Source organism: Anolis carolinensis, chromosome 3 (assembly GCF_035594765.1).
Source record: "Anolis carolinensis isolate JA03-04 chromosome 3, rAnoCar3.1.pri, whole genome shotgun sequence".
Classification (NCBI taxonomy): Eukaryota; Metazoa; Chordata; class Lepidosauria; order Squamata; family Dactyloidae; genus Anolis; species Anolis carolinensis.
The window spans coordinates 1,423,640-1,441,476 of NC_085843.1; the positions used below are offsets into that span (position 1 = coordinate 1,423,640).

General features: G+C 43.5%; 1 protein-coding gene across 1 annotated transcript in view; it reads left to right on the top strand.

Annotated features, from left to right (window-relative positions):
- Positions 1–12,212: 12,212 nt before the first annotated feature.
- Positions 12,213–17,837, top strand: part of apbb1 (amyloid beta precursor protein binding family B member 1) — a 49,228-nt gene continuing 43,603 nt past the window's right edge. The window contains exons 1-2 of the mRNA XM_062974353.1: positions 12,213–12,354; positions 15,715–15,805. The gene's annotated coding sequence lies outside the window, so the exon portion shown is untranslated. The remainder of the gene's footprint in view (positions 12,355–15,714; positions 15,806–17,837) is intronic.

Genomic DNA, 17,837 nt, shown 5'->3' on the forward strand with positions numbered 1-17,837 from the left:
TACTTGGTCCTTGCTGTGTTTGTGCAGCCCTCCGTTTAGCCTTTCGGCGGTTCCCTGTGGTCGTGGGTAATATAGTGTTCGCCAGGCTGTTGTTCCCCTCCCCCAGTGGATCTAGTTTAAAGTGCGCCTGATGAGGTTTGTGAGTCTGTGTGCAAAAAGATGTTTTCCTACTTGTGTGAGATGCACCCCATCGCTTGCCAGTAGTCCATCCTCTTGGAAGAGTAGGCCATGGTCAAGGAAGCCAAAATGCTCCTCTTGACACCATTTTCTGAGCCAGTTATTGACCTGTACTATTTTTCCGGCCCTTGTAGAGCCGTGTCCTACAACCGGGAGGAGGGATGAAAAGATCACATGTACATTATACAGTTTTAGCTTTGTTCCCAGAGCTCGAAAATCATTTGTGATCTTTTGAAAAGTATGCCTAGCGGTGTCATTGGTACCTACATGTATCAACATAAGGTGGGGAGGGTGATGGGGCTTTAGGAGCCTGCTGAGCCTCTGAGTGATATGGTGTATTTTTGCCCCCGGGAGGCAGCATGTTTCTCGAGCCATCCCATCTGGTCTGGAAATGATGGCTTCCGTTCCTCTAAGGAGGGAGTCACCTACTACCAAGACCTGTTTCCTTTGAGGATTGACAGGGTCCCTTTTGTGCAAGACAGTGTGTATGTCCCCTGAAGAGTGTTCCTGTTGAAGTGAATCATGTAGGTGTAAAGTGTTGTTCTCCTCCTCAACATCCCCAGTGCATTCATCAATGACAATCCATTGAGATACATCCGAGAGCCCATTACTCTCCCAAGGATGTTCCTGTTGCTCCTGGTCTATGATTGGGGATGGAGCATTTGCATGATTACATAAGTGTGACTGTGGTGATACACTGTCCCCGTCAGGGCTATCCCCTGCGCATTGATCCAGGATGGTCCACTGAGTGGTATCTAAGAAACTGTGGTCCTCCACAAGATGTGTTTCCTGATTGTATGTTAATGATGTAAGAATTTCAAATCTGTTGTGTAAATGCAGCTGAGCAGAGGAGTTCCGCGGAGGCTGCCTGGTCCTGCGTCTCCTTCTATGGGTGACCTCCTTCCAAGCCTGAGGGTTGTCTACCTTTGAGTTGATCTCCCCATAAGGTTCCTGATCATGGTCTTGGTGGTGTTGGTGTGATGCAGGCTGCTGATCTACAGCAGCGTGTTGTGCAGTGTCCAAGAAGAGCTCGAGTGCCTGAATGTCCTTAAGGATCTTAATACGGTGCTCGAGCTGTTGGATCCTCTGCTCCATCAGAGTCATCTGTTTGCATTTGGAGCAGATGTAGTTGTCTAGTTTTTGTGTGAAAAAGTGGAACATGCCACAGCTGGTGCATGTGATGGGAATGTTTTGCTTTTGTTGCATCTCTTGGTGAGCGTGGTGGCCAAGTGGGATCTTTGTACAGTTAAGTAATATGCACGCACTTTATGTGCAAACTGCAACAAACCAAAGTTGTCCCAAAGTTGTAAATTAATGACAGACGTCTTTCATTCTGGAATATGTTGATTCCATCTCAGTTTCCTGGAAGATGTTGACTCTTCTTGGTTGGTGTTAGCAAACGCAAGCAGCTCTATGTTGACTTCTTTCTTAACATAAAGAACCTTGTAAACATTTCCTTAACTTAAAAGAGCCATTGTCTCTGTTTAATGTAAACATGTTGTTTTCCCCTCAAAGTTTATCATTTGTCACAGTTCTTATCAATGTCAGCAGTTCAGCAACTTCTAATTCCAGTTCATGAATGTAGTTGTTTCCCTGTGTCCCATCCATACATCTTTCATACACTTCATTTATCATATTAAACCCACATTTATCAAATCTGCATATTATATTCATATGACAAGTCTACCCCTTCTGCCAGGCAGGAAGAACCATCCAAGCCTTCCCGACAGATGGCCACCCAACCTCACAGACATTTGAAGGTTCACAGAGAAATAGGGCTATAGAATCAAAGAGTTGGAAGGAACCCCTAAAGGCCATCCAATCCAATCCAAGACACCATCTAAGCCCTCCCGACAGAAGGCCACTTGGCCTCTGCTTAAAGACTTCCAGCAAAGGACCTCCTGGCAATACTGGATCCTCCTGTCCAACAGCCCCGATGCTCAGGAAGTGCTTCTGAATGTCTAGGCTTTAGTATAGTAGGATAATCACCAAGCTGCTATAAATCTTGCCAGCCAGAACGTTGACAGGTCAAAGCCCGGGTCAGGGTGAGCTCCTGACCTTCAGCCCAGTTTCTGCCTACTTAGCAGTTCAAAAACAAATGTGAGTAGATAAATAGGAACCGCATTAAAGTGGGGAGGTGTCAGAGGAAATCGTCGCCCTGACCAGTTGATGAGTCAGGTCTCATTTTCTTCTCATCAGTCAGACCACTTAGGCATTGGCGAAAGTGGCACCAACAAACGACAGCTCAGTCATAAATTATCTGCTGATCCCAGCGGTTCTAAAGCTTTATTTACAAGCTATTTACAACTCTGGATACCATCACTCTCTGGACTCATGTTCCCTCGGCAAGGACAAAACATGGCACGTCCTTTCAGCAAGCCGAGTCCATTATCAATGCAAGCAGGCACCTCCTTACATTCCACACAAATGTTCATGACGAATGTTCCGTCCACGTAGTTGAAAGGGAAGTCTTGACCCATTGGCCCTGCAGGCAATCAAGCAGGGCTGCTTGAATGCTTGCCAGAACACATATACACAATCCAACACCAACAATTGATTGAACAATGTGTTGTCGAAGGCTTTCATGGTCAGTGTCACGACCCAGGCTGCAGAGCACCAATAACCATACACAGAGGCCAGAATCTATCTAATATCTTTATTGAGGAAATATATAAAGTTAATAAAAGCAAGTGTAGGAAATAGTTCAGAAGTAGACCTTTCAGGAAAGGTCAAAATTAGTCCAGGGAAACAATGTCCAACATGAAATATTAAGGTCCAAAGTTGTAATCCAGTAACCGAAACACTCACTTTGCCAAGCAAAGTGAGGGGAGATAACAAGGTCCTTTAGTCCATGAAACTTAGGCAAGGCAAGGAAATAACTTGATTCTTGGATACAAGGCTTAATTCAAGGCAACAAAGAACAAGGAGCAAAAACAGGATCCGTGGTAAATTCGTGGCGAGGTCCGGAAGGCAAGGCTGGGTCCGTGAAGCAAAACAAGGTCCTGGGAAGCAAAGCAAGGCTGGAAACGGGAGCGTAGTCCACACACAACTTACTCCCGTAGTTGACGAATTGACTCCGCAAGATTCCTACGAGGGCAAAACACCTAAGTAGGGTCTCGTTTTCCCGCCAGAGAACAATTCTCTGGGGAACCAGAACCGAAATCCATTCTCTGAGTCCAGATGCATGACTCCCTAAAGATTCCCATGGGAAGCAGGTTTAATCAACCATTTGTTTGGCCGCGATTCTCAGGCTTCTGCGATTAGCCTGTTGAGCTCCCCTTTGTTGTTGACAATAATCACGGCGAGAAAAAGGGGGAGATTTCGGCTCAGGGCTTGTTTGGGGAACTTCTGGGAGGCAAATCTCCTGCAGGTGCAGGGGCTCCAACTCTGGCTGAAACGGTGGGAAACCTAAGTTTTCCTCTTCATCTGTCACAACAGCGCTAGGAACAGGACTACATGGCCCATGAGTCATCACAGTCAGGATCACAGGGTTGTTGTATGTCTTTCGGGCTGTGTGGCCATGTTCCAGAAGTATTCTCTCCTGACGTTTCGCCCACATCTATGGCAGGCATCCTCAGAGGTTGTGAGATATGGATTCACACAATAACAACAAAAACACTGACAGGAGGTATATCCGCTTGTCATTTTGATCCGAAACAGGAGGAAGTTTATGAACAAAGAAGAAAGCTCTTCCTCAGGGAGATGGAGCGACAGCGCCCCCTGGTGGCCGGAACTGAGCACAGCCTCAGAAGATGCCGGAAAATGGGAAAGCCTAGATATTCACCTCTATCTGTTGTCTGTCTTGTCATTGTTATAATTGGCATTGAATGTTTGCCATGTCTATGTGCATTGTGATCCGCCCTGAGTCCCCTTCAAGGTGAGAATCAAGGGTGAAAAATAAATACAGTAGTCTCACTTATCCAAGACTCACTTATCCAAGGTTCTGGATAATCCAACGCATTTGTGTAGTCAATGTTTTCAATACATCATGATATTTTGGTGCTAAATTCGTAAATACAGTAAGTACTACATCACATCACTGCGTATTGAACTCCTTTTTCTGTCAAATTTCTTTTCTAACATGATGTTTTGGTGCTTCATTTGTAAAATCATAACCTAATTTGATGTTTAATAGGCTTTTCCTTAATGCCTCCTTATTATCCAACATATTCGCTTATCCAACATTCTACCGGCCTGTTTATGTTGGATAAGTGAGACTCTACTGTATTATTATTATTCCTTCCTTTTTTCCTTTCGCTCCCTTTCTTTCTCGGCTTCCTTCCTTCTTTTCTTTCCATTCTTCATTACCTTTCTTTCATTTCCTTCCTTCCCTCCTCCTCTTTCCTTCCTTCCTTCCTTCTTCCCTTTTTTTCCTCCCCTTCTTCCCTCCCCTCCCTCCCTTCTCTTCCCTCCCTTCTCTCTTTCCTTCCTTCCTTCCTTCTCTTTCCTTCTAGTCTTCCTTTCCTTTCTTTTCCTTGTCTCCTTCTTTTGCCTTCCTTCTCTTTCCTTTCTTCTTACATTCTCTTCCTTCTTCCCTCCCTTCTTCTTTCCTTCTAGTCTTCCTTCCTTTTCTTCTCTTTCCTTGTCTCCTTCCCTTTTTCCCTTCCTTCTCTTTCCTTCTTTTCCTTTCCTTGTCTCCTTCTTTTGCCTTCCTTCTCTTTCCTTTCTTCCTACATTCTCTTCCTTCTTCCCTCCCTTCTTCTTTCCTTCTAGTCTTCCTTCCTTTTCTTCTCTTTCCTTGTCTCCTTCCCTTTTTCCCTTCCTTCTCTTTCCTTCTTTTCCTTTCATTGTCTCCTTCTTTTGCCTTCCTTCTCTTTCCTTTCTTCCTACATTCCCTCCCTTCTTCCCTTCCTTCTCTTTCCTTCTAGTCTTCCTTCCTTTTCTTCTCTTTCCTTGTCTCCTTCCCTTCCTTCTTTTCCTTTCCTTGTCTCCTTCTTTTGCCTTCCTTCTCTTTCCTTTCTTCCTACATTCTCTTCCTTCTTCCCTCCCTTCTTCTTTCCTTCTAGTCTTCCTTCCTTTTCTTCTCTTTCCTTGTCTCCTTCCCTTCCTTCTCTTTCCTTCTTTTCCTTTCCTTGTCTCCTTCTTTTGCCTTCCTTCTCTTTCCTTTCTTCCTACATTCCCTCCCTTTTTCCCTCCATTCTCTTTCTTTCTAGTCTTCCTTCCTCTCCTTGTCTCCTTTCCCTCCTTGCTTTCCATTCCTTCCCTCCTTCTCTTTTCTTCTCTCCAGCCTTTCTTCTCTTTCTTTCTTTCCCTCCTTCCTTTGCCTTCCTTCTTCCCTTCCTTCTTTTTCCTTCTAGTCTTCCTTCCTTTCCATTCCTTGTCTCCTTCCTCTCCTTCCTTGCTTTCCATTCCTCCCCTCCTTCTCTTTCATTTTCTCCTTCCTTTGCCTTCCTTCTTCCCTTCCCTCTCTTTCCTGCTAGTCTTTGTTCTCTTTTCTTCCTTCTTTTCCTTCCTTCCCACATTCCCTCTCTTCTTCCCTCCATTCTCTTTCCTTCTAGTCTTCCTTCCTTTTCTTCTCTTTCCTTCTCTCCTTCCGTTGCCTTCCTTCTCTCTTTCCTTCCTTTCTTCCCACATTCCCTCCCTTCTTCCCTCCGTTCTCTCTTTCCTTCTAGTCTTCCTTCCTTTCCTTGTCTCCTTCCTTCTCTTTCCTTTCTTCCTACATTCCCTCCTTTCTTCCCTTCCCTTCTTCCCTTCCCTCCCTTTTCTTTCATTGTCTCCTTCCTTTGCCTTCCTTCTCTCTTTCCTTTCTTCCTACATTCCCTCCCTTCTTCCCTCCCTTCTCTTTCCTTCTAGTCTTCCTTCCTTGCTTTCCATTCCTTGTCTCCTTCCTTGCTTTCCTTTCCTTCCCACCTTCTCTTATCTTCTCTCCAGACTTTCTTCTCTTTCTTTTGCCTCCCTTCTTCCCTCCCTTCTCTTTCCTTCTAGTCTTCCTTCCTTTTCTTTCCTTCTCCTTCCCTTTTCCCCTTCCTTCTCTTTCTTTCTTTTCCTTTCATTGTCTCTTTCCTTTGCCTTCCTTCTCTTTCCTTTCTCCCTACATTCCCTCCCTTCTCTCTTTCCTCCTGTCCTAGTCTTCCTTCCTTTGCCTTCCTTCTCTCTTTCCTTCCTTCCTTCTCTTTCTTCCTACATTCCCTCCCTCCCTTCTCTTTCCTTCCAGTCTTCCTTCCTTGCTTTCCTTCCCTTCCCTCCTTCTCTTTCATTTTCTCCTTCCTTTGCCTTCCTTCCCTCCCTTCTCTCTTTCCTTCTAGTCTTCCTTGCTTTCCTTCCCTTCCCTCCTTCTTTCCTTCTCTCCTTCCTTTGCCTCCCTTCTTCCCTCCTTCTCTTTCCTTCTAGTCTCCCTTCCTTTCCTTCCTTCCTTTTCTTTCCTTCTCTCCTTCCCTCCCTTCTCTCTTTCTTTCTAGTCTTCCTTTCCTTTCCTTCTCTCCTTCCTTTGCCTTCCTCCTCTCTTTCCTTCCTTCCCACATTCCCTCCCTTCTTCCCTTCCTTCTCTTTCCTTCTAGTCTTCCTTCCTTTTCTTCTCTTTCCTTGTCTCCTTCCCTTCCTTCTTTTCCTTTCCTTGTCTCCTTCTTTTGCCTTCCTTCTCTTTCCTTTCTTCCTACATTCTCTTCCTTCTTCCCTCCCTTCTTCTTTCCTTCTAGTCTTCCTTCCTTTTCTTCTCTTTCCTTGTCTCCTTCCCTTCCTTCTCTTTCCTTCTTTTCCTTTCCTTGTCTCCTTCTTTTGCCTTCCTTCTCTTTCCTTTCTTCCTACATTCCCTCCCTTTTTCCCTCCATTCTCTTTCTTTCTAGTCTTCCTTCCTCTCCTTGTCTCCTTTCCCTCCTTGCTTTCCATTCCTTCCCTCCTTCTCTTTTCTTCTCTCCAGCCTTTCTTCTCTTTCTTTCTTTCCCTCCTTCCTTTGCCTTCCTTCTTCCCTTCCTTCTTTTTCCTTCTAGTCTTCCTTCCTTTCCATTCCTTGTCTCCTTCCTCTCCTTCCTTGCTTTCCATTCCTCCCCTCCTTCTCTTTCATTTTCTCCTTCCTTTGCCTTCCTTCTTCCCTTCCCTCTCTTTCCTGCTAGTCTTTGTTCTCTTTTCTTCCTTCTTTTCCTTCCTTCCCACATTCCCTCTCTTCTTCCCTCCATTCTCTTTCCTTCTAGTCTTCCTTCCTTTTCTTCTCTTTCCTTCTCTCCTTCCGTTGCCTTCCTTCTCTCTTTCCTTCCTTTCTTCCCACATTCCCTCCCTTCTTCCCTCCGTTCTCTCTTTCCTTCTAGTCTTCCTTCCTTTCCTTGTCTCCTTCCTTCTCTTTCCTTTCTTCCTACATTCCCTCCTTTCTTCCCTTCCCTTCTTCCCTTCCCTCCCTTTTCTTTCATTGTCTCCTTCCTTTGCCTTCCTTCTCTCTTTCCTTTCTTCCTACATTCCCTCCCTTCTTCCCTCCCTTCTCTTTCCTTCTAGTCTTCCTTCCTTGCTTTCCATTCCTTGTCTCCTTCCTTGCTTTCCTTTCCTTCCCACCTTCTCTTATCTTCTCTCCAGACTTTCTTCTCTTTCTTTTGCCTCCCTTCTTCCCTCCCTTCTCTTTCCTTCTAGTCTTCCTTCCTTTTCTTTCCTTCTCCTTCCCTTTTCCCCTTCCTTCTCTTTCTTTCTTTTCCTTTCATTGTCTCTTTCCTTTGCCTTCCTTCTCTTTCCTTTCTCCCTACATTCCCTCCCTTCTCTCTTTCCTCCTGTCCTAGTCTTCCTTCCTTTGCCTTCCTTCTCTCTTTCCTTCCTTCCTTCTCTTTCTTCCTACATTCCCTCCCTCCCTTCTCTTTCCTTCCAGTCTTCCTTCCTTGCTTTCCTTCCCTTCCCTCCTTCTCTTTCATTTTCTCCTTCCTTTGCCTTCCTTCCCTCCCTTCTCTCTTTCCTTCTAGTCTTCCTTGCTTTCCTTCCCTTCCCTCCTTCTTTCCTTCTCTCCTTCCTTTGCCTCCCTTCTTCCCTCCTTCTCTTTCCTTCTAGTCTCCCTTCCTTTCCTTCCTTCCTTTTCTTTCCTTCTCTCCTTCCCTCCCTTCTCTCTTTCTTTCTAGTCTTCCTTTCCTTTCCTTCTCTCCTTCCTTTGCCTTCCTCCTCTCTTTCCTTCCTTCCCACATTCCCTCCCTTCTTCCCTTCCTTCTCTTTCCTTCTAGTCTTCCTTCCTTTTCTTCTCTTTCCTTGTCTCCTTCCCTTCCTTCTTTTCCTTTCCTTGTCTCCTTCTTTTGCCTTCCTTCTCTTTCCTTTCTTCCTACATTCTCTTCCTTCTTCCCTCCCTTCTTCTTTCCTTCTAGTCTTCCTTCCTTTTCTTCTCTTTCCTTGTCTCCTTCCCTTCCTTCTCTTTCCTTCTTTTCCTTTCCTTGTCTCCTTCTTTTGCCTTCCTTCTCTTTCCTTTCTTCCTACATTCCCTCCCTTTTTCCCTCCATTCTCTTTCTTTCTAGTCTTCCTTCCTCTCCTTGTCTCCTTTCCCTCCTTGCTTTCCATTCCTTCCCTCCTTCTCTTTTCTTCTCTCCAGCCTTTCTTCTCTTTCTTTCTTTCCCTCCTTCCTTTGCCTTCCTTCTTCCCTTCCTTCTTTTTCCTTCTAGTCTTCCTTCCTTTCCATTCCTTGTCTCCTTCCTCTCCTTCCTTGCTTTCCATTCCTCCCCTCCTTCTCTTTCATTTTCTCCTTCCTTTGCCTTCCTTCTTCCCTTCCCTCTCTTTCCTGCTAGTCTTTGTTCTCTTTTCTTCCTTCTTTTCCTTCCTTCCCACATTCCCTCTCTTCTTCCCTCCATTCTCTTTCCTTCTAGTCTTCCTTCCTTTTCTTCTCTTTCCTTCTCTCCTTCCGTTGCCTTCCTTCTCTCTTTCCTTCCTTTCTTCCCACATTCCCTCCCTTCTTCCCTCCGTTCTCTCTTTCCTTCTAGTCTTCCTTCCTTTCCTTGTCTCCTTCCTTCTCTTTCCTTTCTTCCTACATTCCCTCCTTTCTTCCCTTCCCTTCTTCCCTTCCCTCCCTTTTCTTTCATTGTCTCCTTCCTTTGCCTTCCTTCTCTCTTTCCTTTCTTCCTACATTCCCTCCCTTCTTCCCTCCCTTCTCTTTCCTTCTAGTCTTCCTTCCTTGCTTTCCATTCCTTGTCTCCTTCCTTGCTTTCCTTTCCTTCCCACCTTCTCTTATCTTCTCTCCAGACTTTCTTCTCTTTCTTTTGCCTCCCTTCTTCCCTCCCTTCTCTTTCCTTCTAGTCTTCCTTCCTTTTCTTTCCTTCTCCTTCCCTTTTCCCCTTCCTTCTCTTTCTTTCTTTTCCTTTCATTGTCTCTTTCCTTTGCCTTCCTTCTCTTTCCTTTCTCCCTACATTCCCTCCCTTCTCTCTTTCCTCCTGTCCTAGTCTTCCTTCCTTTGCCTTCCTTCTCTCTTTCCTTCCTTCCTTCTCTTTCTTCCTACATTCCCTCCCTCCCTTCTCTTTCCTTCCAGTCTTCCTTCCTTGCTTTCCTTCCCTTCCCTCCTTCTCTTTCATTTTCTCCTTCCTTTGCCTTCCTTCCCTCCCTTCTCTCTTTCCTTCTAGTCTTCCTTGCTTTCCTTCCCTTCCCTCCTTCTTTCCTTCTCTCCTTCCTTTGCCTCCCTTCTTCCCTCCTTCTCTTTCCTTCTAGTCTCCCTTCCTTTCCTTCCTTCCTTTTCTTTCCTTCTCTCCTTCCCTCCCTTCTCTCTTTCCTTCTAGTCTTCCTTGCTTTCCTTTCCTTCCCTCCTTCTTTCCTTCTCTCCTTCCTTTGCTTCCCTTCTTCCCTCCTTCTCTTTCCTTCTAGTCTCCCTTCCTTTCCTTCCTTCCTTTTCTTTCCTTCTCTCCTTCCCTCCCTTCTCTCTTTCTTTCTAGTCTTCCTTTCCTTTCCTTTCCTTCTCTCCTTCCTTTGCCTTCCTCCTCTCTTTCCTTCCTTCCTTCCCACATTCCTTCCCTTCTCTTTCCATTCCTTTCCTTCCCTCCTTCTTTCTTTCTCTCCTTCCTTTGCCTCCCTTCTCTTTCCTTCTCTCCTTCCCTCCCTTCTCTCTTTCCTTCTAGTCTTCCTTGCTTTCCTTTCCTTCCCTCCTTCTTTCCTTCTCTCCTTCCTTTGCTTCCCTTCTTCCCTCCTTCTCTTTCCTTCTAGTCTCCCTTCCTTTCCTTCCTTCCTTTTCTTTCCTTCTCTCCTTCCCTCCCTTCTCTCTTTCTTTCTAGTCTTCCTTTCCTTTCCTTTCCTTCTCTCCTTCCTTTGCCTTCCTCCTCTCTTTCCTTCCTTCCTTCCCACATTCCTTCCCTTCTCTTTCCATTCCTTTCCTTCCCTCCTTCTTTCTTTCTCTCCTTCCTTTGCCTCCCTTCTCTTTCCTTCTCTCCTTCCCTCCCTTCTCTCTTTCCTTCTAGTCTTCCTTGCTTTCCTTCCCTTCCCTCCTTCTTTCCTTCTCTCCTTCCTTTGCCTCCCTTCTTCCCTCCTTCTCTTTCCTTCTAGTCTCCCTTCCTTTCCTTCCTTCCTTTTCTTTCCTTCTCTCCTTCCCTCCCTTCTCTCTTTCCTTCTAGTCTTCCTTGCTTTCCTTTCCTTCCCTCCTTCTTTCCTTCTCTCCTTCCTTTGCTTCCCTTCTTCCCTCCTTCTCTTTCCTTCTAGTCTCCCTTCCTTTCCTTCCTTCCTTTTCTTTCCTTCTCTCCTTCCCTCCCTTCTCTCTTTCTTTCTAGTCTTCCTTTCCTTTCCTTTCCTTCTCTCCTTCCTTTGCCTTCCTCCTCTCTTTCCTTCCTTCCTTCCCACATTCCTTCCCTTCTCTTTCCATTCCTTTCCTTCCCTCCTTCTTTCTTTCTCTCCTTCCTTTGCCTCCCTTCTCTTTCCTTCTCTCCTTCCCTCCCTTCTCTCTTTCCTTCTAGTCTTCCTTGCTTTCCTTTCCTTCCCTCCTTCTTTCCTTCTCTCCTTCCTTTGCTTCCCTTCTTCCCTCCTTCTCTTTCCTTCTAGTCTCCCTTCCTTTCCTTCCTTCCTTTTCTTTCCTTCTCTCCTTCCCTCCCTTCTCTCTTTCTTTCTAGTCTTCCTTGCTTTCCTTCCCTTCCCTCCTTCTTTCCTTCTCTCCTTCCTTTGCCTCCCTTCTTCCCTCCTTCTCTTTCCTTCTAGTCTCCCTTCCTTTCCTTCCTTCCTTTTCTTTCCTTCTCTCCTTCCCTCCCTTCTCTCTTTCCTTCTAGTCTTCCTTGCTTTCCTTTCCTTCCCTCCTTCTTTCCTTCTCTCCTTCCTTTGCTTCCCTTCTTCCCTCCTTCTCTTTCCTTCTAGTCTCCCTTCCTTTCCTTCCTTCCTTTTCTTTCCTTCTCTCCTTCCCTCCCTTCTCTCTTTCTTTCTAGTCTTCCTTTCCTTTCCTTTCCTTCTCTCCTTCCTTTGCCTTCCTCCTCTCTTTCCTTCCTTCCTTCCCACATTCCTTCCCTTCTCTTTCCATTCCTTTCCTTCCCTCCTTCTTTCTTTCTCTCCTTCCTTTGCCTCCCTTCTCTTTCCTTCTCTCCTTCCCTCCCTTCTCTCTTTCCTTCTAGTCTTCCTTGCTTTCCTTTCCTTCCCTCCTTCTTTCCTTCTCTCCTTCCTTTGCCTCCCTTCTTCCCTCCTTCTCTTTCCTTCTAGTCTCCCTTCCTTTCCTTCCTCCCTTCTCTTTCCTTCTCTCCTTCCCTCCCTTCTCTCTTTCCTTCTAGTCTTCCTTGCTTTCCTTTCCTTCCCTCCTTCTTTCCTTCTCTCCTTCCTTTGCCTCCCTTCTTCCCTCCTTCTCTTTCCTTCTAGTCTCCCTTCCTTTCCTTCCTCCCTTCTCTTTCCTTCTCTCCTTCCCTCCCTTCTCTCTTTCCTTCTAGTCTTCCTTGCTTTCCTTTCCTTCCCTCCTTCTTTCCTTCTCTCCTTCCTTTGCTTCCCTTCTTCCCTCCTTCTCTTTCCTTCTAGTCTTCCTTCCTTTCCATTCCTTTCCTTCCTTCCTTCCTTCCCACATTCCTTTCCTTCTTCCCTCCCTTCTCTTTCCATTCCTCTCCTTCCCTCCTTCTTTCCTTCTCTCCTTCCTTCTCTTTCCTTCTCTCCTTCCCGGGCCCGTCTGGCTTCCCTCGGGGGTTCCCTTCCTCGCCCCCCTCCCATCTCTCTTTCTGGAGGGAGGGGCTGCCTTCCTGCCTCGGAAGCGGAAGCGACGCCTCTCCCCCCCCGCTCCCCCCTCCCCCCTCCCTCCCTCCCCCTCCCTCTCTCTCTCTCCATCCTGGGAAGGCGAGGCCTCCTCTGCAGGTAGGAAGGGGCCTGGCCTGGGGGGGGGGGGGGGGGGCAGCCTTGCCGAGCTTCCCAGGGGGTCGAGACCAAGGCGGGGGGGGCTTCCATCGGGGGGGGGGGAGGAGAAGGACACCTTCCCTGGGGGGGGGGGTCTCTGCCCTCTTCAAGGGAGGAGGAGAAGGGGGGGGGTTTATGCAATTGCACTGTCTTGCCATTATTAATATTGTTATTATTGGGGGGCACGTTATTGTTATTGCATTATGTCCTGGGTTTTGCAATTGCACTCTTGCAAGTATTATTATTATTATTATTATGGGGCATGTTATTCTTATTGCATCATGTTTTGGGTTTTGCAATTGTAGTCTTGCAATTATTATTATGGGGCATGTTATTCGTATTGCATCATGATCTGGGTTTTGCATTTGCACTCTTGCAATTATTATTATTATGGGGGCACCTTCCCTGGGGGAGGGGGGGGGTCTCTGCCCTTTTCAAGGGAGGAGGAGATGGGGGGGGGGAGGAGAAGCAGCAGCAAGGCCTTCCTTCCTTCCTTCCTCCCTTCCTCCTTTCCTTCCTCCCTTCCTTCTTTCCTTCCTTCCTTCCTTCCTTCCTTCCTTCCTTCCTTCCTTCCTTCTCAGCATCATTGCCGTGTGCTTCCTTTCAGGGATTCAATACTGGGTGCATCATGTCCTGGGTTTATGTAATTGCACTGTCTTGCCATTATTAATATTGTTATTATTGGGGGGACACGTTATTGTTATTGCATTATGTCCTGGGTTTCTGCCATTGCACTGTTTTGTAATTATTATTATTATTGGAGGCGGGTGCATCATGTCCTAGGTTTTGCAATTGCACTGTCTTGCAATTATTATTATTATTGGGGAGCATGTCATTGTTATTGCATCATGATCTGGGTTTTGCAATTGCACTCTTGCAATTATTATTATTATTGGAGGCGGGTGCATCATGTCCTGGGTTTATGCAATTGCACTGTCTTGCCATTATTAATATTGTTATTATTGGAGGGCACGTTATTGTTATTGCATTATGTCCTAGGTTCACTGTCTTGCAATTATTATTATTATTGGAGGCGGGTGCATCATGTCCTGGGTTTATGTAATTGCACTGTCTTGCCATTATTAATATTGTTATTATTGGGGGGACACGTTATTGTTATTGCATTATGTCCTGGGTTTCTGCCATTGCACTGTTTTGTAATTATTATTATTATTGGAGGCGGGTGCATCATGTCCTAGGTTTTGCAATTGCACTGTCTTGCAATTATTATTATTATTGGGGAGCATGTCATTGTTATTGCATCATGATCTGGGTTTTGCAATTGCACTCTTACAATTATTATTATTATTGGAGGCGGGTGCATCATGTCCTGGGTTTATGCAATTGCACTGTCTTGCCATTATTAATATTGTTATTATTGGGGGGCACGTTATTGTTATTGCATTATGTCCTGGGTTTTGCAATTGCACTCTTGCAAGTATTATTATTATTATTATGGGGCATGTTATTCTTATTGCATCATGTTTTGGGTTTTGCAATTGTAGTCTTGCAATTATTATTATGGGGCATGTTATTCGTATTGCATCATGATCTGGGTTTTGCATTTGCACTCTTGCAATTATTATTATTATGGGGGCATAGTTTTTGTTATTGCATTATGTTCTGGGTTTTGCATTTGCACTCTTGCAATTATTATTATGGGGCATAGTTTTTGTCATTGCATTATGTTCTGGGTTTTGCATTTGCACTCTTGCAATTATTATTATGGGGGCATAGTTTTTGTTATTGCATTATGTTCTGGGTTTTGCAATTTCACTCTTTCAATTATTTTGGTGCATGTTATTGTTATTTCATCATGATCCGGGTTTTGCAATTGCACTCTTGCAATTACTATGGGGGCATTGTTTTTGTTATTGCATCATGTTCTGGGTTTTGCAATGACACTCTTGCAGTTATTATTATTATTATTATTATTATTATTATTATTATTATTATTATTATGGGGGCATGTTATTCTTATTGCTTCATGTTTTGGGTTTTGCAATTGCACTGTTTTGCAGCTATAATTTTTATTGGGGAGCATTAAAATCCTTTATGGGTATTTTAATAGTGTGTGTGTGTGTATCATGGTCTGGGTTTATGCAATTGCACTGTTTTGCAATTTTTATTATTGTTATTATTGGGGGGCATGTTATTGTTATTGCATTATGTTCTGGGTTTTTGCCATTGTATTGTCTTGCAATTATTGTTATTGGGGGGCATTAAAATCCTTTATGGGGATTTTAATATTGTGTGTGGATCATGGTCCAGGTTTTGCAATTGCACGGTTTTGCAATTATTATTGTTATTAGGTGGGGTAGAGGGAGAAGAAATGAAGGGGAAGGGGCTTAAGGAGGCTGTTTGCAATTATTCTTTTGCATTATTCTTCTTATTATTATTGCAATTATTAAACTGTTTGCAATTATTGTTATTGGGTGCATGTTATTGTTATTGCGTCATGTCCTGGGTTTTGCAAATGCTCATGTTTTGCAATTATTATTATTATTTATTGGGGGGGACATTAATATATTTTATGGGGATTTTAATAGTGTGGGTGTGCATCATGGTCTGGGTTTTACAATTGCACCATTTTGCAATTATTGTTATTGGCCGGTGGGGGGGGGAGAGAAAAAATGAAGGGGAAGGGGCCTAAGGAGGCAGATTAGCAATTATTGTTTTGCATTATTATTATTATTATCATTATTATTGCAATTATTAAACTGTTCTGCAATTATTGTTATTGGCCGGGGGGGGGGAGAGAAAAAATGAAGGGGAAGGGGCCTAAGGAGGCAGATTTGCAATTATTGTTTTGCATTATTATTATTATTATCATTATTATTGCAATTATTAAACTGTTCTGCAATTATTGTTATTGGCCGGTGGGGGGGGGGGGGAGAGAAAAAATGAAGGGGAAGGGGCCTAAGGAGGCAGATTTGCAATTATTCTTTTGCATTATCATTATAATTATTATTATTGCAATTATTAAACTGTTTTGCAATTATTATTATTGTTATGGGGGCATGAAAGGGACGGATTTGGAGGTTTACCTGATGTACAGGTGTGCAGTATTGACCCCCTCCCATTTATCAGTAAAGGGGCAGCGCATGAAGGGCATGCATGCACAGCAACAAAGCACACATTGCATCCCCCCCCCCCCCCCAACGACAATACCCCTGTAATGTCTTCTGTTGCTGTGTAGAAATCATAGCGGGGTATTGATCAATATAATAATAATAATAATAATGGTTACACTAATAACAACATTAACAATAATAATAATAAATATAATGTAACCCCCTCTGCTTCTGTCTCTCTCTGCAGGCCCCCCTCCCTCCCAAAAGGATGTAGTGGCCTCCTCCTTGGCTGCCCTCCCCTCCGACCACTGACCGCTTGACCACCTGCCCTTCACCAGGTGAGACATTCAGGGGACAAGGGGTCACCTGAGGCTGAAGGACACCCCACAGGTCAAGGGTGGCATTGAGCATGTGCAGAGGGACACCCTCTGGATAATGAGGGAGGTTGTTGTTATTATAATTACATAATGTTAAACCTTAGGGTAAAGATTTTTATAATATGGTAAAAGAATACGACTGTGTCACATGAAGTTAAGTTTGCCTTTCTTTGTCTTAATTTGCTTTTGATTCCTGTATTTAAAAATTAATATCAGGTCAACACAGTTTCTGGTAAGGAATAGGGTGTTTAGTATTACTGAGGCCTATTTTTAATGCTAACTCTCAAACAGGAGCCAATTTATCTGGTATTTGCCGATCTCCATGGGGGACATGGGATGATGATGATGATGATGATGAGAATTGGAATGAGGATAATGATAAGGGGACATGGGATGATGATGATGATAATGATGATGGTAATAATAATCATCAAATTTATTGCCTACCTCTCCCTGCGACTCAAGGCAGGGCACGAGATAAAACGCTATTGAAAGACATACAACAATAATAGAGTAAATTATATATAATATAATTCTGTATATACTCGAGCATAAGCTTAGTTTTTCAGCCCTTTTTTAGGACTGAAAAAAACCCTCGGCTTATACTTGGGTGAGGGTCCTGGTGGGCTTATATTCAGGTCAGTTTATACTCAAGTATATGTGGTATATTTATTATTTTTCTCTATTATTATTGGTATTGTTACATTTATTATTTTACTGTATTAATTATTATTACATATATTATTTTACTCTATTGTTGTTGTTACTTTTACATTTATTTTACTCTATTTTTATTATTATTAATACATTTATTATTTTACTCTAGCATTACATTTATTATTTTACTGCATTTATTATTATTATTATTATTATTACATTTATTATTTCACTCTATTATTATTAAAAGGATACATAAGCGCATTTACATTGAAGAAGATGAGAATAATGATTTAATCAGAGTCGAACAGTCATATCTTAAATTACAGTTTGATGTAAAGATTCAAAAACATTTAAACTACTGACGCCTCAATTAATGTAATTTTATTGGTATCTCGGTTTATACTGGAGTCAATGTTTTCCCAGTTTTTTGTGGTAAAATTAGGTGCCTTGGCTTATATTTGGGTCAGCTTATACTCAAGTATATACGGTATATGGAGTTAATGCAAGTTGAAATCCACTGATTAAATCCTGATAATAATAATAATCCTAATTTAACTGAGATGCTATTGCACTTAAATGGGCTTTTAAAGAATCCAGCTTCCAGCTTAGCTACCTGACCATTCATAAAATTGCAAAGCTGGGAATGATCATTCCTTCACTGAGTGGCTTAGATCCTTATGGGACGGATCCCCTGACTGTCCTTCAGCTTGTTGTTGTTGTTGTTGTTGTTGTTACTCTCTTGAGTCAGCCTTCTCAGTGGTCAATACCCACCAGCATTCATAAAAGGCAATTAGGTTTCTCAACTGTTAAACTAATATACCTAGGTATCTCTTTGAACTGTTAGGGACAAAGATATGCCAATGCACAAACACACACACATATATAGCAGAGTTTCAAAAGTGTTCTTTCAGTTGCACAAAAACATCACCTCTCCCTTAAAATATATTTGCCTTTAAATCATGCTCTCAAGAGACAAAAATAAGCAGACTTCTTTAAAGTGACATAGTTGGTTTACTCACAAACTTCATGTATTCAGCATACAGGTATGTTGCTTATCAATCCAGTTACAAATAGGATTTGAAGTAGTTTCTCTGTGTCGGTAACACAGGACATCTTGTCATATAATCAACAGTCCAAAGTTCAAAGCATCTCTCTGGTCTGAGAGTCTAATAGAGTCTCTGTAGTCTGCTTCAACTACTCGTAACTTCTAAACTGTACTGTTTCTACTGAAGTCTCTACAATTGAAATTCTAATGGCTTTTTGCTACTACTGGTGTCTGAAAGTATTCTGTTTCTAAAATGGAGTCTGAGTCCTGAATGGTCCCAGCATTTCT